The following is a 13,059-nucleotide window of genomic DNA, read 5'->3' on the forward strand; positions in this document are numbered from 1 at the left end:
CATAAATAATGAAACCCTCCTATTAATTTTTAAGTTAAAAGTAATTTGTTGAACTTGGCCTGTACTTGTACTCCTTCATTGCCATGGGAACCTTTATTCAATTCCACTTTCTCAGGATACATTTCAATATTCAATACAAACAACTGCATGCAGCCTTCTGCTATTGTTTCAATAGCCTGTAGCAAACTTAGCCATAACACATTTCTGCTTGGAACAACATGCCAACATTTCTTTTCACCACTGTATTACCATCATCATTAAATCCTCTTTTCTTCACACTTCATACAGCATAGCAGCTTAGTGTAGAGGAAATGGGGATTAACACATTAGCTTATCTGAGCTGTGGAATGCCACACCAGAAGTGTCACTAGGGTGAGGTGAAGGGGCAGCTAGTCTGTCAGTAGTGTAGTGCGGTCAGTACTGTACTGGTATTTCTGAATGCCAGAACATATCTAAAATACTGTTTTTGCTGTCTGAACTGAAGCTCTTGCTTCATCTCTTTGGTGTGCTATAACTTGTAACAAGTCAGTTGTCACAGATGTAGCATCTGGTTTGCTACATTTTTTTAAGTAGACCTTTTTGTTTTGGAGTGGAGATGTCCAGAGGACCTGGTATTCCTTAGAAGAGAGATGAGGAGCACAAGATCAGAGAAGATTTTTGTTTTGCTTCTTCTTAGAGTTGTAGGGCACCAGGTTTTGGAACAGCACTGAGTGCTAGATGATCCAGCTATAGCTCTATGTCAACCTGTAGCATCTAGAATATTCTTATGAAGTCCCATGGTGTTGGGGGGATGTAAGCACTCAGTACTTGGATGTTTTTTAGTAATAAACTGGGTTTTTAACCATTGAGACCCTCTCTTCAGTGCATTTGTTGCAGTTTGGTTCTTGGTTTTCTATTTAAGCACTGCACCTTTTGGATCCTTTGTTCCTTTATGCAATGGTTTGTAATTCATTTGGTTTTGGAAATAACAAGTACATATAGAAATATTGCATGGCTTCATAATTACTAGCAAACAAATAGCAATACCTCCAGTATAGTGCACTGTTAGTCGACCTTGACAATATATTTTTTGTCTTTCTCCATGGTATTTCACACCATGCTCCTCGATATCATATAGCTCTCAGTTTTAAAAATTTGAATGTAACCATGAAAATATGGATATCAATAATTAATGTTTAATGATTAATATTTCCACTGAAGGACATTCTAGATTAAGAATCTTAGTGCCATCCTGTTACTTACACATTGCCATTTCTAATTTTGCCTATTATTAACTGACAAGTCACTTAGTTAGGGAAGTCAGCCCCTAAACATATCTAGATATCATAAGAAGCTATGAGTGTTATCTGGAAGTATACAAAAAAAAGCTATAGGCTTGGACGAGTTATATATATGAGCAGCTAAGAAACTATATCCTATACTTCTAGGTTTGATTTCCTTAGTTTTCATTTGCCTAGCCGGTGGCACTGAATAAGTCATGTAACCAGACAATGCTTCTGGGCCTCAACCCAGCTGGACAGCCTGGTAACAAAATTGCTGAGGACAAGCAGAGCTAGAATACAGGAAGTCACCTCTGATAAAAAATTCATTACATCTGGGGTCCACAAGGATCTGTTCTAAGTCCCATCCTGTTTGGTTTATTTATGGCATCTTTCCTGTTTCCAGTAAGAACTGGGCTTATAAAAATGCTAATGATCCCAAAGTTGGCTGTATTACAACTAATATAAATGACCAGCATGTAATATGGGGTATCTGGATGAATTGCATATGTGAGCAGTATGAAATGTAATCTAAAAATAATTTTGTTATGTACTATGGCTGTGGTAACGTATGTTACCCATATTTGGATAACCTTATTCTTAAAGAGGGGGATAGCATTTAAGATATGGGTATTAAAGTTGATAATAAACTAAGTTTTGAGTGTCATCAACTGGAAACTATTAGAAAGTGTTATTCTCAGATAAAAAATGTTTAGGGCTATTGTTAACAGTGATAGGGAGGTCTTATTATCAATTTATATGGCAGTTATAAGACCAGTTATGGAATATAGTGCCTCATTTTGCACGTACAGCTGTCCTTAGCTTGCTGGATTGGAAATGATTCAGAAGCACTTTACAAAACAAATTAGAGGGCTGAGGGGAATTAAAAATAGAAATAGGCTGGAGGTGTTATTACTTTTCTCAGTTAAATGTTAACTTCTTATGGGTAACTTAATAGGCATTACTGAGTGTCTTAATGATGGTACTTATGGTTCAAGTTTGGGGATAAATAAAGTGAGCTATCAATTCTGATGAGGAATAAGATATATCTGGTGGATGTTGTGATGATGTGAGGTATTGCCAGCTATGCCAGAAGGAGTAGGGCAGTGGATGTGTAACATATTCCAGTATAGTTAGCTGGGATTTAGTAAAGAATTATATGTTATTTGAATATCAAACTGATTTTTTTAAGATGCTTCTGTTGAAAATGTATTTGTAAAATTGCTTGTGTTAAAAATGTACCAACAGTGTGTCTTGCTGGACAGAGGAAAAAATATACATGTATTTTTGTAACTGCTGAAATGTATGTATTGTAACAAAGGAAGAGAATGGGTTAATCTCAGTCCAGCTAACACTGAAAATAGTTGTAAATTAAAATTACCTGGCTAAGACCATAACGATTGTATCTTGCTGTTCTGAGTGCAGCCAGAGACAAAAAGTATGTACTAGGAAACTTTCTGTATTGTCTGTGGGGTGAACTAATTGGTACTCTGGAAGGGTGGAGGTTTGAAATTGTTTTATGACTTCCAGAAACTACAACATATCTTAGTAAGATCTATGTGTGTGTGTATTATTGACACATATGTGCTAAATCCTTGCAGCTTCTAGCCAAGGGTGTAGCATGTGAACCAGATGTCAGATGACCAGACGTATGTGATGTCATTCTGTAATCCATCACTAAAAATGGTGTTTTAATACTAGGTGAGACTGAAGTCTCAGAATAATCTATTTCTGGAACCTGACAAGAAAGGACCCCATCACCTACTTCATCTTGCCTTGCTCTAGTAAGTGAACCAGGAAATAGTAATTCTTTAAATCAGTCAGGAAAATATAGTGAGATTAGTTAAGTACTGTTTTTCTGTATCTGTGTGAATCTATTCAGCTGTATTATTTTAATATTTCCTGTGATTGAAACTCTGGTGTTTATTGTAAATAGATATTCTCTATTTTCATGTTCTTTTATTATTTAGAATTAAACATATTTAAACTTTTCATTGTTGCTGCTCCTTTAGATAATATTTTAACCTTTGAGAGTACTCATATCTATTTGGTGACTCTGTGGCCACTCCTGAAATCCTTACTGCATTGGCCAAACACTGTAATTTGTAAGAGAGAGAGAGAGAGAGAGAGAGAGACCAGTCCCCAGAATGAGTGTGTTCCCTGTGTGCTCTTAAGGGAAATTGTGATTGATGTAGAGAGCTGCATTTAGAAATACTGGGTGTATCCATTTTTGTTCCAAGTGATTGTCCCTCTTCAGTGTCAGTGGAGAGGATTCAGATCATTGATTACTGGCTCAGAGTGGGGACATCACAGATGTCAAGCTAACTAGAATCAATATTTTCAACTCTTTCAACTGTAGAGCAGGAACATGGTGAAATACCATTCCACTTAGACTAAGAAAACTTAACTCTGTGTCATTATTTAAGAAGGGTCTGGATGACTGGATAGCTGATGGAATCAATGACTTTGTCTCTTTTGGCAACAAACTCTTTGAAGGACATTTGAGACTTTGAGTTTGGTTTATTAAAAAAAGGAAAAGAAAACATTGTAACAGTCAATACTCCCTCAGTTGGTTATTTGCTATGTTCATGTAATTATTATTATTTTCAATTACTATCACATTTATACTTTACTATTTTCCTTTAAACCTTGAAGAAGTTCATGTAATGTGTTTAAGGCTCAGAAATCACAAACTGATTTTTATTTTTCCAGGCTGTAAAGTTATCCTTTTATATTAGGTCATGCTGTAACTAATATTTAATGAGCTTGCATAAATGTTTATGCTCGTTTACAGTTACATCTTTCAAAATTATTCCTCACGTTGCATCCATAAAACTGTTACAGTTTGATCTGAATATTTATTCAAACTCTTCTTCTACTACATAAGCAGCTTAATGTGACATTATCCCAAGCTTTTCCCTCTTAACAAACTATTTTTATTTATTTATATTTGTTTACTGTGATAGTGCACTGATGTCAATGGACCATTTACAGGCACCGCCCAGGTGAATCGGATCACATAAGAAATGAACAGAACATAGTTACAGATACAAGGATATGCTACAAAATTTAGTTCAAGAAGCAGTTTACAAAGTCTAAAAAGTATGGAAAATGGCATTATGCTTAGAGCTATATGGATAAGAAGTAGCCATGATGACTGAGATGGCTTATGGTATAGGGACAGAAGCATATCATTATATAGAGAGGTATGAAGACATTAGAAGAGACAAGTGAACATAGTTGCAAGAAAGGATGGGATAGAGGGAAGACAGAAAAATGGGGAGAGAGGCACACATAGGAAAGAGGAGTAGAAAGGAAAGAAGTGAGAGAGATGCAAAGAGAAGAGGAAGGATGAATGAGAGGCAGTAAGTGAGGGGATGACAAGATGAGATAAAGAAGAATGCAATAGGGATAAACGGGTGTGTGAGAGCTGCAGGGTTCATGTAACATGACCCGAGTGAGTGCAGCTGCACTTTGTTTAGGAGAGAAGGTGTTCTCTAAGCTGCTGTCTGAAGTCAAAGTACTTTTGGACATCTCATATTGAGAGAGGAATCTAGTCCCATAGTTTAGGTGTTAGGATGGAGAATGCATCGTCACTGCAATGAAGTTTAGTTTTCAGAGTTAGTAGGATATGATGAGATAGAGATATACTGCTGAGGTTATATGAGGGGGGGCATTGGTGAAAAGTGTATGAGTGAGCGGGGATGATGTCTTAGGAGAAAGGGCTTTGTGAATTAGTGATTCTAGTAAAAGGTTGGCTCTCAAATGCACTGGAAGCCGTTTAGCTTTAGTGAGAGTTAGGCAGTCATGTTCATTAATGAGGGAGTTAGTAATGAACTGACAGATTTTATTGGAGATGGTATGCAATGTGGTGGCATTTTTTTAGGCTGTAGCTATTGTGGGTAGTCCATATTCAAGTTGAGATAAAAGTATTCCTTTGCCTATGGCCGCTTTGGCTGGCTTGGACAGAAGAGGTGATACCTTGTTTTCCCAGAACAGTATTGTGTTGATATTTTTGTGTTTTTTTGAATGTGTAGTTGAATGTGCAGAGATTAGGTATTTGAAGGATGTAGCAGTTTCTATGGTGGTATTGTTAACATCTTTAATATTAAGGAAGTTGAGTGCTTTGGCTATTGTTTGGTTGATTCCAAATAGCATAGTCTTTGTTTCTGAGGAATTGAGTATAAGTTTCTGGCCTATTAGCCATTGCCTGAGGGTTTGGAGATCATCTTGGAGCTAAGTTTGTGTAACAGAGTGGGATTCGTTTGACCTGTAGATGACCATGTCATCTGCATACAAATTAGAGGTATCTGAGGTTGATCAGATGGGAGTTTGTTGATAAAGTATGGAAAACAGCAAGGGAGAGTGAAAGTAGAATCCTGGGAGACTCCTTTCATAACAGGAGCTGTTTCAGAGGTGGTGGTGTCTACTTTCACCTTGAAGGATCTATTGGTGAGGAAATCTACAAACCAGCATCTTGCATCATCATTAATTCCTATTTTGGTTTGTTTTTGAAATAGTAAATTATGATCAGTTAGATAAAAGACTTTTGTGAAGTCAACAAAGACAGCTCCTGTGAGGTTGCCTTTGTCCATACTGGATAGGATGTCATCTGTGATGGAGCAAAGAAGTGTTATGGTGCTGCATCCTGACTAGAATCCATGTTGCTTCCTGGATAGAACATGATTTGATGTAAATAAATAAATGTATCTGTATGACGCACACAACAACAGCAACACCCACAGATATACCTTACTAAAAGGATACAAAGACTAAACAACATGACCGACATGGACCACCTCAAAGCCCTGTTACTATACTCAGTATCCTACAGATTGTTAAGAGGTGACCTGTGTCTGGCATATAAGGCGCCCTCTTACCCAATACTAATGGATTTTCTGCACATCACAAGTCAAATGGCATCAGAAATAGTTTGTTTAGGCATCTAAACCTCTTCTGCAACATCAACAGAATAGTTTGGAGGGATAGCTATATCTCACAAAGGATACTGCTGCTCTGGAACAGACTCCCCACCTCTGTTCATATTCAAGCACAACTTGGATCTATATATTTGAAACTGAAAATTTATCCCAGTACTGCTCCTTTAGTAGTACTTGACAGAGGCAGCTCCTAAATGCTTTATCCCATGAATGGGCTCCCTCAAATTATTTATGGTATGATCCGATTATTCTTGTTAGGGGTAATATATAATTATTGACCACAGGATGGGTAAGGCCAATTTAAAACTAAACAGGATAGGTTATTTCAACCCCCAAAAGGGAAAGTGACTAGGCTTAAAGTGGCTGACAAATGCAGTTAGCCTAGTACTTACCTATGAACCTATGAGCTTATAAATAAGCAGTAATTTGGTTGAAGATATTTTTTCTAGTATTTTACCCAAAGTGGGAAGTACGAAGACAGGATGGTATTGCAAAGAAGTAGTTGGCTTGAGTAGTTTTGGAATAGGCATGACTATTGCTGTTTTTTATATCTGAGGTATAATCTTATTAGTTAAGCAAAGATTGTATCTGTGAGTGAGAGGATGGGAGAAGAAGTCCTTACAAAGGTGAATGACCCAATGGGCTAGGTTATCTGAGCCTGGGGGAATATCTATTTGTATTTGGTCCATTTGTGCTTTTTTTCTCTTTGGTTCTAATCTTTTTGAAGTAGAATAGTGCAATGTGAAGGGGTGGAAAGGATGGCTGTGAGGGTGATAGGTTTGGTGAACTCAATGAGGAAGTCAGTGCATGTTTGTTTGTGGTGGTGGTGTTAGAGGGGTTTAGGGGAGTGGAGTTGTATTGAGTCTTTTGACCAGTCAACAAGTTGATTTCCCTCCAGAATCTTTTGTGTTTGGTTAAAAGTGAGTTTTTTTTTAGTAGTGGTTGTTTTTGTGTCTGTGGATGGATTGCTTGGCTAGATCACATAGTGAAGTGCATTTGGCTCAGAAATCTGTGGAAGGGTTATATTTCCAATTGTTAAAAAGATGACCACAGGCAGCACGGCAGTTCCGGAAATGAATTTAATCCACAGAAATAGTAAAAAGACAGTAATGTAAGTGTTTTCGTCTTGCTTCTGTGAACAAGACTTCTTCAGACAACCAAAACTAGTACAAAATGCAGCTATTTAACAATGTCACATGCTAACATCAATTAACTTTAAAAAAAAACATCAATTAACTTTTAAAGAAAATGCTACAAATATCTAAAATTCATTTAAATATAAATACTAAATGAGTGGATATGTGCAATACTGACCAAGTGTAAACATAAGGATGACCTTATTTTACAAAGCTGTACATGTAAATGCTTAATCTACAAAATGGTGTCAGCCTAAACCTAATGTTACCTAGAATATCTGCTTAAACACTAATGTATAAAAATAAAAATGATTTAAAATATGTTTAAATGTACATGCCTATTCCCACTACAAGTTAAAATACCAAGAAGTAGAATTATATGAAAATGCATATATACAAAAAATACATGTATATAATTTATTTATTTATTTGCTTTTGTTAACCACGGAAGTCCACTGGGCTGAAATGAGCCCATTTTCAGTAGAGGCCCGGGGAGAAAAGCTCCCCAAAAAAAAACAATGTACATAATTAAGAGATTATTTAGAGAGTTAACAGCATTTAACAATATACAAGAGTAATAACGGCATTTAACAATATACAATAGAATAATATAGGAGTCAGAAGTGACACAGTAACATAGGCAATGTATAGCAACATTTTGTGGAAGACTCTGGTGCTTAGCAGGTATTCAATAGAGCAGACAGATAATGATAACCTGCACTTACACAATTTTTACACACCATGTGAGGCAGGGTGAGGCACACTGTGCTGTGATTAAGGGTGAGTGCACAATAGGGAGAGTGAAGAAGGGTGTGGGTATCTGAGAGATGAGTCAGGTTAGTAATCAGGTGACTGAGGAATTGGGGATGGTGCAAGGGCATAGCCAATGAGAGGAGAGATGTTGGCAGAGTGATTTTTTGAACGAGGGGGCATTATTTATAGTTCATAGAGAAGGTGGAAGGGCATTCCAGAGTTTAGCTACAGTGAAAGAGTAAAGGTATTGGCCTACAGGGAGTTTAGGTCTCTTAACTTGGACAAGTGATTGATTTTTCAGATCTTAGTGAACAGTTTGGTTGATAAAGAGTCAGAAGTGAAGCCAGGGCTGTGCATTTGGAGGAATTATAGATGAATTTGTGTGCTGTGGCTAGTTGTATGTAAGTTAAGTGTTGTGGGAGTTCTACGATGAAGAACAGATGAAGAATACACCAAGGAGTTCTAGCCAGTTCAGGGATTGTAATGAGTGACAGTGGTGGGAGGAATATTTTGCTCTAGTAACGAATTTAGCAATTTTGTTATAGCAGCTCTCCATTTTATTTTTTAATGATGATTGGATGTTTGTCAGAATGGGGGCACCATAGAGGAGAGAAGGTAGAAGAAAAGTTTGGGCAAGTGTTTTTCTAGTAGAGTAGTTTAAAAAGTGTTTACGTCGGTAGAGGGTACCAAGATTTTGGTGTGTTTTTTTGATGGTGTTGTGGATGTCTTGGTCAAAGGTTAAGTTGTCATCTAACGTTATGCCAAGTAACTTAGCATGGGAAACTACTTCTAAGGCAGTCTTGTTGGAGGAGAAAATGATGAAATCAGATTTATTAATGGTGGTACTTTTTTGGGAGTAAAGAGCAAGAGTTTCGTTTTATTTGGGTTGAGGGCGAGGTGATTATTTGTCATTCAGGTTTCGGTAATAGAGAAAGCATTCTGGGTGATGGTCAGAAGTTCGGTTTCAGAGTTACCAGAGCAGATAAATAGTAGAATCATCCGTGTATTGAACAGCAGACGCATGAGTGAAAGTGGAGTGAAAGTCATTAATAAAAATACTGAATGGGGGGGGGGCTAAGATGGATCCTTGGGGAACTCTGGTAATGAGAAAAGAAGAGAAAGAGTGCAACCATTTGATGGATTGTTGTCTGTTTGTGAGGTAACTGGTGAACCAGTTAAGGATAGCATCCTCAAGTTGGAACTGTGTGAATTATTATGGCAAATAAAACTGAATGCCTACAATGCTCCAGGGTTAAACAATTTGTGTTCTCTATCTTGTGTATTAAAACTAAAGAGTTTGCAGAGGTAATTGAATGTATATTTTTATATACATGTATTTTTTGTATATATGCATTTTCATATAATTCTACTTTTTGGTATTTTAATTTGTAGTGGGAATAGGCATGTACATTTAAACACATTTTAAATCATTTTTATTTTTATACATTAGTGTTTAAGCAGATAGCCTAGGTAACATTAGGTTTAGGCTGACACCATTTTGTAGAGTAAGCATTTATATGTACAGCTTTGTATAATAAGGTCATCCTTATGTTTACACTTGGTCAGTATTGCACATATCCAGTCATTTAGTATTTATATTTAAATGAATTTTAGATATTTGTAGCATTTTCTTTAAAAGTTAATTGATTTTTTTTAAAAGTTAATTGATGTTAGCACGTGACATTGTTAAATAGTTGCATTTTGTACTAGTTTTGGTTGTCTGAATAAGTCTTGCTCACAGAAGCAAGACGAAAACACTTACATTACTGTCTTTTTACTATTTCTGTGGATTAAATTCATTTCCGGAACTGCCATGCTGCCTTTGGTCGTCTTTTTAACATTTTGAAAGTCTTTTCTTTTTTACTGGTGTATTTCCAATTGTGCCATGCTTCATCACATACTTTGAGGGGGTGTACCAACAGATAGAATTTGCTTTACAAGTGCAGAAGGGTATCGGTAAGGTTGTTAGCTGCTTCACTGAGGCCTTTTATGGCAAGTAAGTGAGACCAATCAAGGGTGGCAAAATGGTTTTTAAGATTAGTGATATTCTGAGTGGTTTTGGGTCTCCAGCGATACGTTTTGGGTTTACATTTTAATGTTACATTATGTACCAAGAAAGTTATGGGACAGTGATCACTGAAGGAGGGTGCATGTCATGTGAGGTTAGATATTATTGTGTGATTATTAGTTTTTGCAATATCTAGTAAGGTTTGCCTATTGGATTGAAAGTTTGGTCTAGTGTCTTCAGAGTTGATTTGGATATGACTTAAGCTGGCCAGTAGTTCTGACATATCAATGTCTTTTGGTCCTAAGTAAGTAAGGCTTGAAGTCTCCAAGAATTATTAGATTTCAGTTTTTGAGAGCTTTGGCATGAGGGTATTAAATTTTGGTATTGAGACTGATGGAGGTAGGTATGCATTGGCTATAACCAGGGTTTTTTGGTTGGTTGTTGGAAATTTTAAAGAGATCCAGTTAGGATCCAATTTTGAGTTACTGTTAATTTGTACAATGATGGTGGGGTTAAGGTTGTCTTTGATGATAATCAATGCTCCTCCCCCAGGTTGACTGGTCTGTAATCTTGTAGGTATGAATAGTTTGGTATGAGGTGGTGAAGACTGTGGGTGTCAGTTTTCAGCCATGTTTCTGTAATAACTATAATATCAAGATTATGTTGTATGGTAAATGCATTGAATTGGTCAGTTTTGTTCTTGACGAGACCATTAAAGAGGGAGCAGGTAATTTAATGTTGTTTATTGTTTTGAGTTGATGCATTATTGTTAAGTGGTCCTGGTTTGGGCTCTATGTTGTTTCTTAGCAGAAGTCTAAAGGCAATGGGACTGAATTTGAGCAGTGTTTTTGGAAAGTGTACTTTTGGATATAGTTGGGGTTTTCTACCAGAATTATAAATGATGAGATATTGAAATTCTGATATGTTTGATGTACGTGAATTGGGTGCTGACATGGGTGTGATGTGATGTGAATGTTTAGTAGGGCATGGGTAGGTAGTAAGTGTGTGGTTATGGGGAATGTGTAGGTAGTATGTGTAGGTATGGGTATGAAGTATGTGTCTATGTATGGGGTATGGGTAGGTAGTATGTATGTAGGTATGGGCTATGGGTAGGTAGTATGTATGTTGATATGGGGTATGGGTAGGTAGTTTGTGTGTATGTATTAATGTGGTTTGAGACATGGTGGAGGCAGTGGCAGTCAGGTAATTACTGTGGGTTTTTGTGTGAGGGATGAAGGAAAATAATTGATATCAGCAGGAGAGTGTAAATGTGTGTCATGGTAATTTGTATTCCTAGTGTAAAGTAAGTGTAGTAGAGACATTAAGATCTAGAGAATGCGGAGTATGAGGGAGGAAAGCACTATTCCATTAGGGGGGTGTCTTACTGGGTGGATAAAATAGGTAAGAATATTCCAGTATAGGAGTGAGTGTCTGGGGAACTGGAGTAGGAAGGAATTGAAGGTATGTGAGATGACTGGAGATGAATGGTTGGATGGATGGATGGACGGATCAATGGATGGATGAATGTAACTATTAATATCACTTGTTACTTTACGCTACAGCAATTCTGTTATATATTTCTTTGAGTTCCATTATCATGTCTAGAAATTTTTTACTTGCAGAAACAATGATCTACATTTTTGTTTAACTACCGTACTATAGTAGCTAAATTAGAAATGTAATGTTTGCATAACTTATTATTACAAGGGGGCTGGCAGTTTCAAAAGCCAGGAATAGCTATCTGACTACTTTACTTCACCTATTTTGATGAGGAGTAGGGAGAATATATATTGTATATAACTAAATAACATTTGCATTAATCAGTTATGTATGTGTGTATGGGGTATGGGTAGGTAGTTATGTTACAGCCTGGAGACAGAATCTTTGAACTTTACAGATGTATCGTTTACATACACATCTTTTTCCTAAACACACATAACTGTACTTTTTCATTATTATCATTGTATTGGAATTCCCCATAAGTAACTCTTGGCCACTTAGTGGTAGCAGGATTCCATTTATGACTTTTGCCAATAGGGTATAAGAAATATCCCATGAAGCACAGCAACAGGGGACATGATAAGGTTTCAATGTTTAATACAACTGTGTATCAACAAAAGCAGATTCCAGGTTTAATGAGTAAAGCAAAGGCTCCAATCCATGAATCTAATGACTTCTTAATTCCATCTGTTGAAACATACAATCTAATACCCACTGCTAACTTATTCAACAATCTTGTCTGCAGCCAAATCTAGCAGATTGGTTTTGTTGTTTGTCCGTCATAGTCAATGATGACTAAAGACATCACATCAAGGAGGTTGACTGTGTAAGGTGTGTCTGTTTGTGGCTGATCAGTCTGATGCGGGCTTGGAAAGCTCTGTCGCACGTTGGGCACCAGTGGTCATTTAAGTTGGTTGGCAGTGAGTTGGCTGTGGATTTATGCAGCTCACGCTTCCTCTGTGGTCCTGCTCTGCTCATAGGAGGTAGCATCTTTGATGATGCAGCTTTACCAGGTGGGGCGGTCTTGCACTAGGGTTTTCCAGGAGTCCGGGTCAGTGCCAAAGCTCTTCACAGAGACTTTCAGTGTGTTCTTGAAGCGCTTTTTCTTCCCCACCTTGTGTGCATTTGCCTCCTGCAAGTTCACCATAAAACAGTCTTTTGGGGAGGCGTGTGTCTGGCATATGTACAAGGTGGCCTGCCCACCTGACTTGGGCTCTCCTCAGCAGGGTGTAGATACTTGGCAGTCCAGCTTGAGAGAGGACAACTGTGTCTGGAACTTTGTCCTGCCAGGTAATTTTCAGCAGCCTTCTTAAGCAGTTCATATGGAAGCGATTCAGCTTTTTGGCATGGTGCTCATACACAGTCCATGTCTCACAGGCATACATTAGTGTGGGCAGTATGACTGCCTTGTATACCTTCAGCTTTGTGGACAGTTTGATGCCTCTCCTCTCCCACACTGACTC

The sequence above is a fragment of the Protopterus annectens genome, chromosome 1.part2 (assembly GCF_019279795.1).
Source record: "Protopterus annectens isolate FY-2018-M chromosome 1.part2, PAN1.0, whole genome shotgun sequence".
NCBI lineage: Eukaryota > Metazoa > Chordata > Ceratodontiformes > Protopteridae > Protopterus > Protopterus annectens.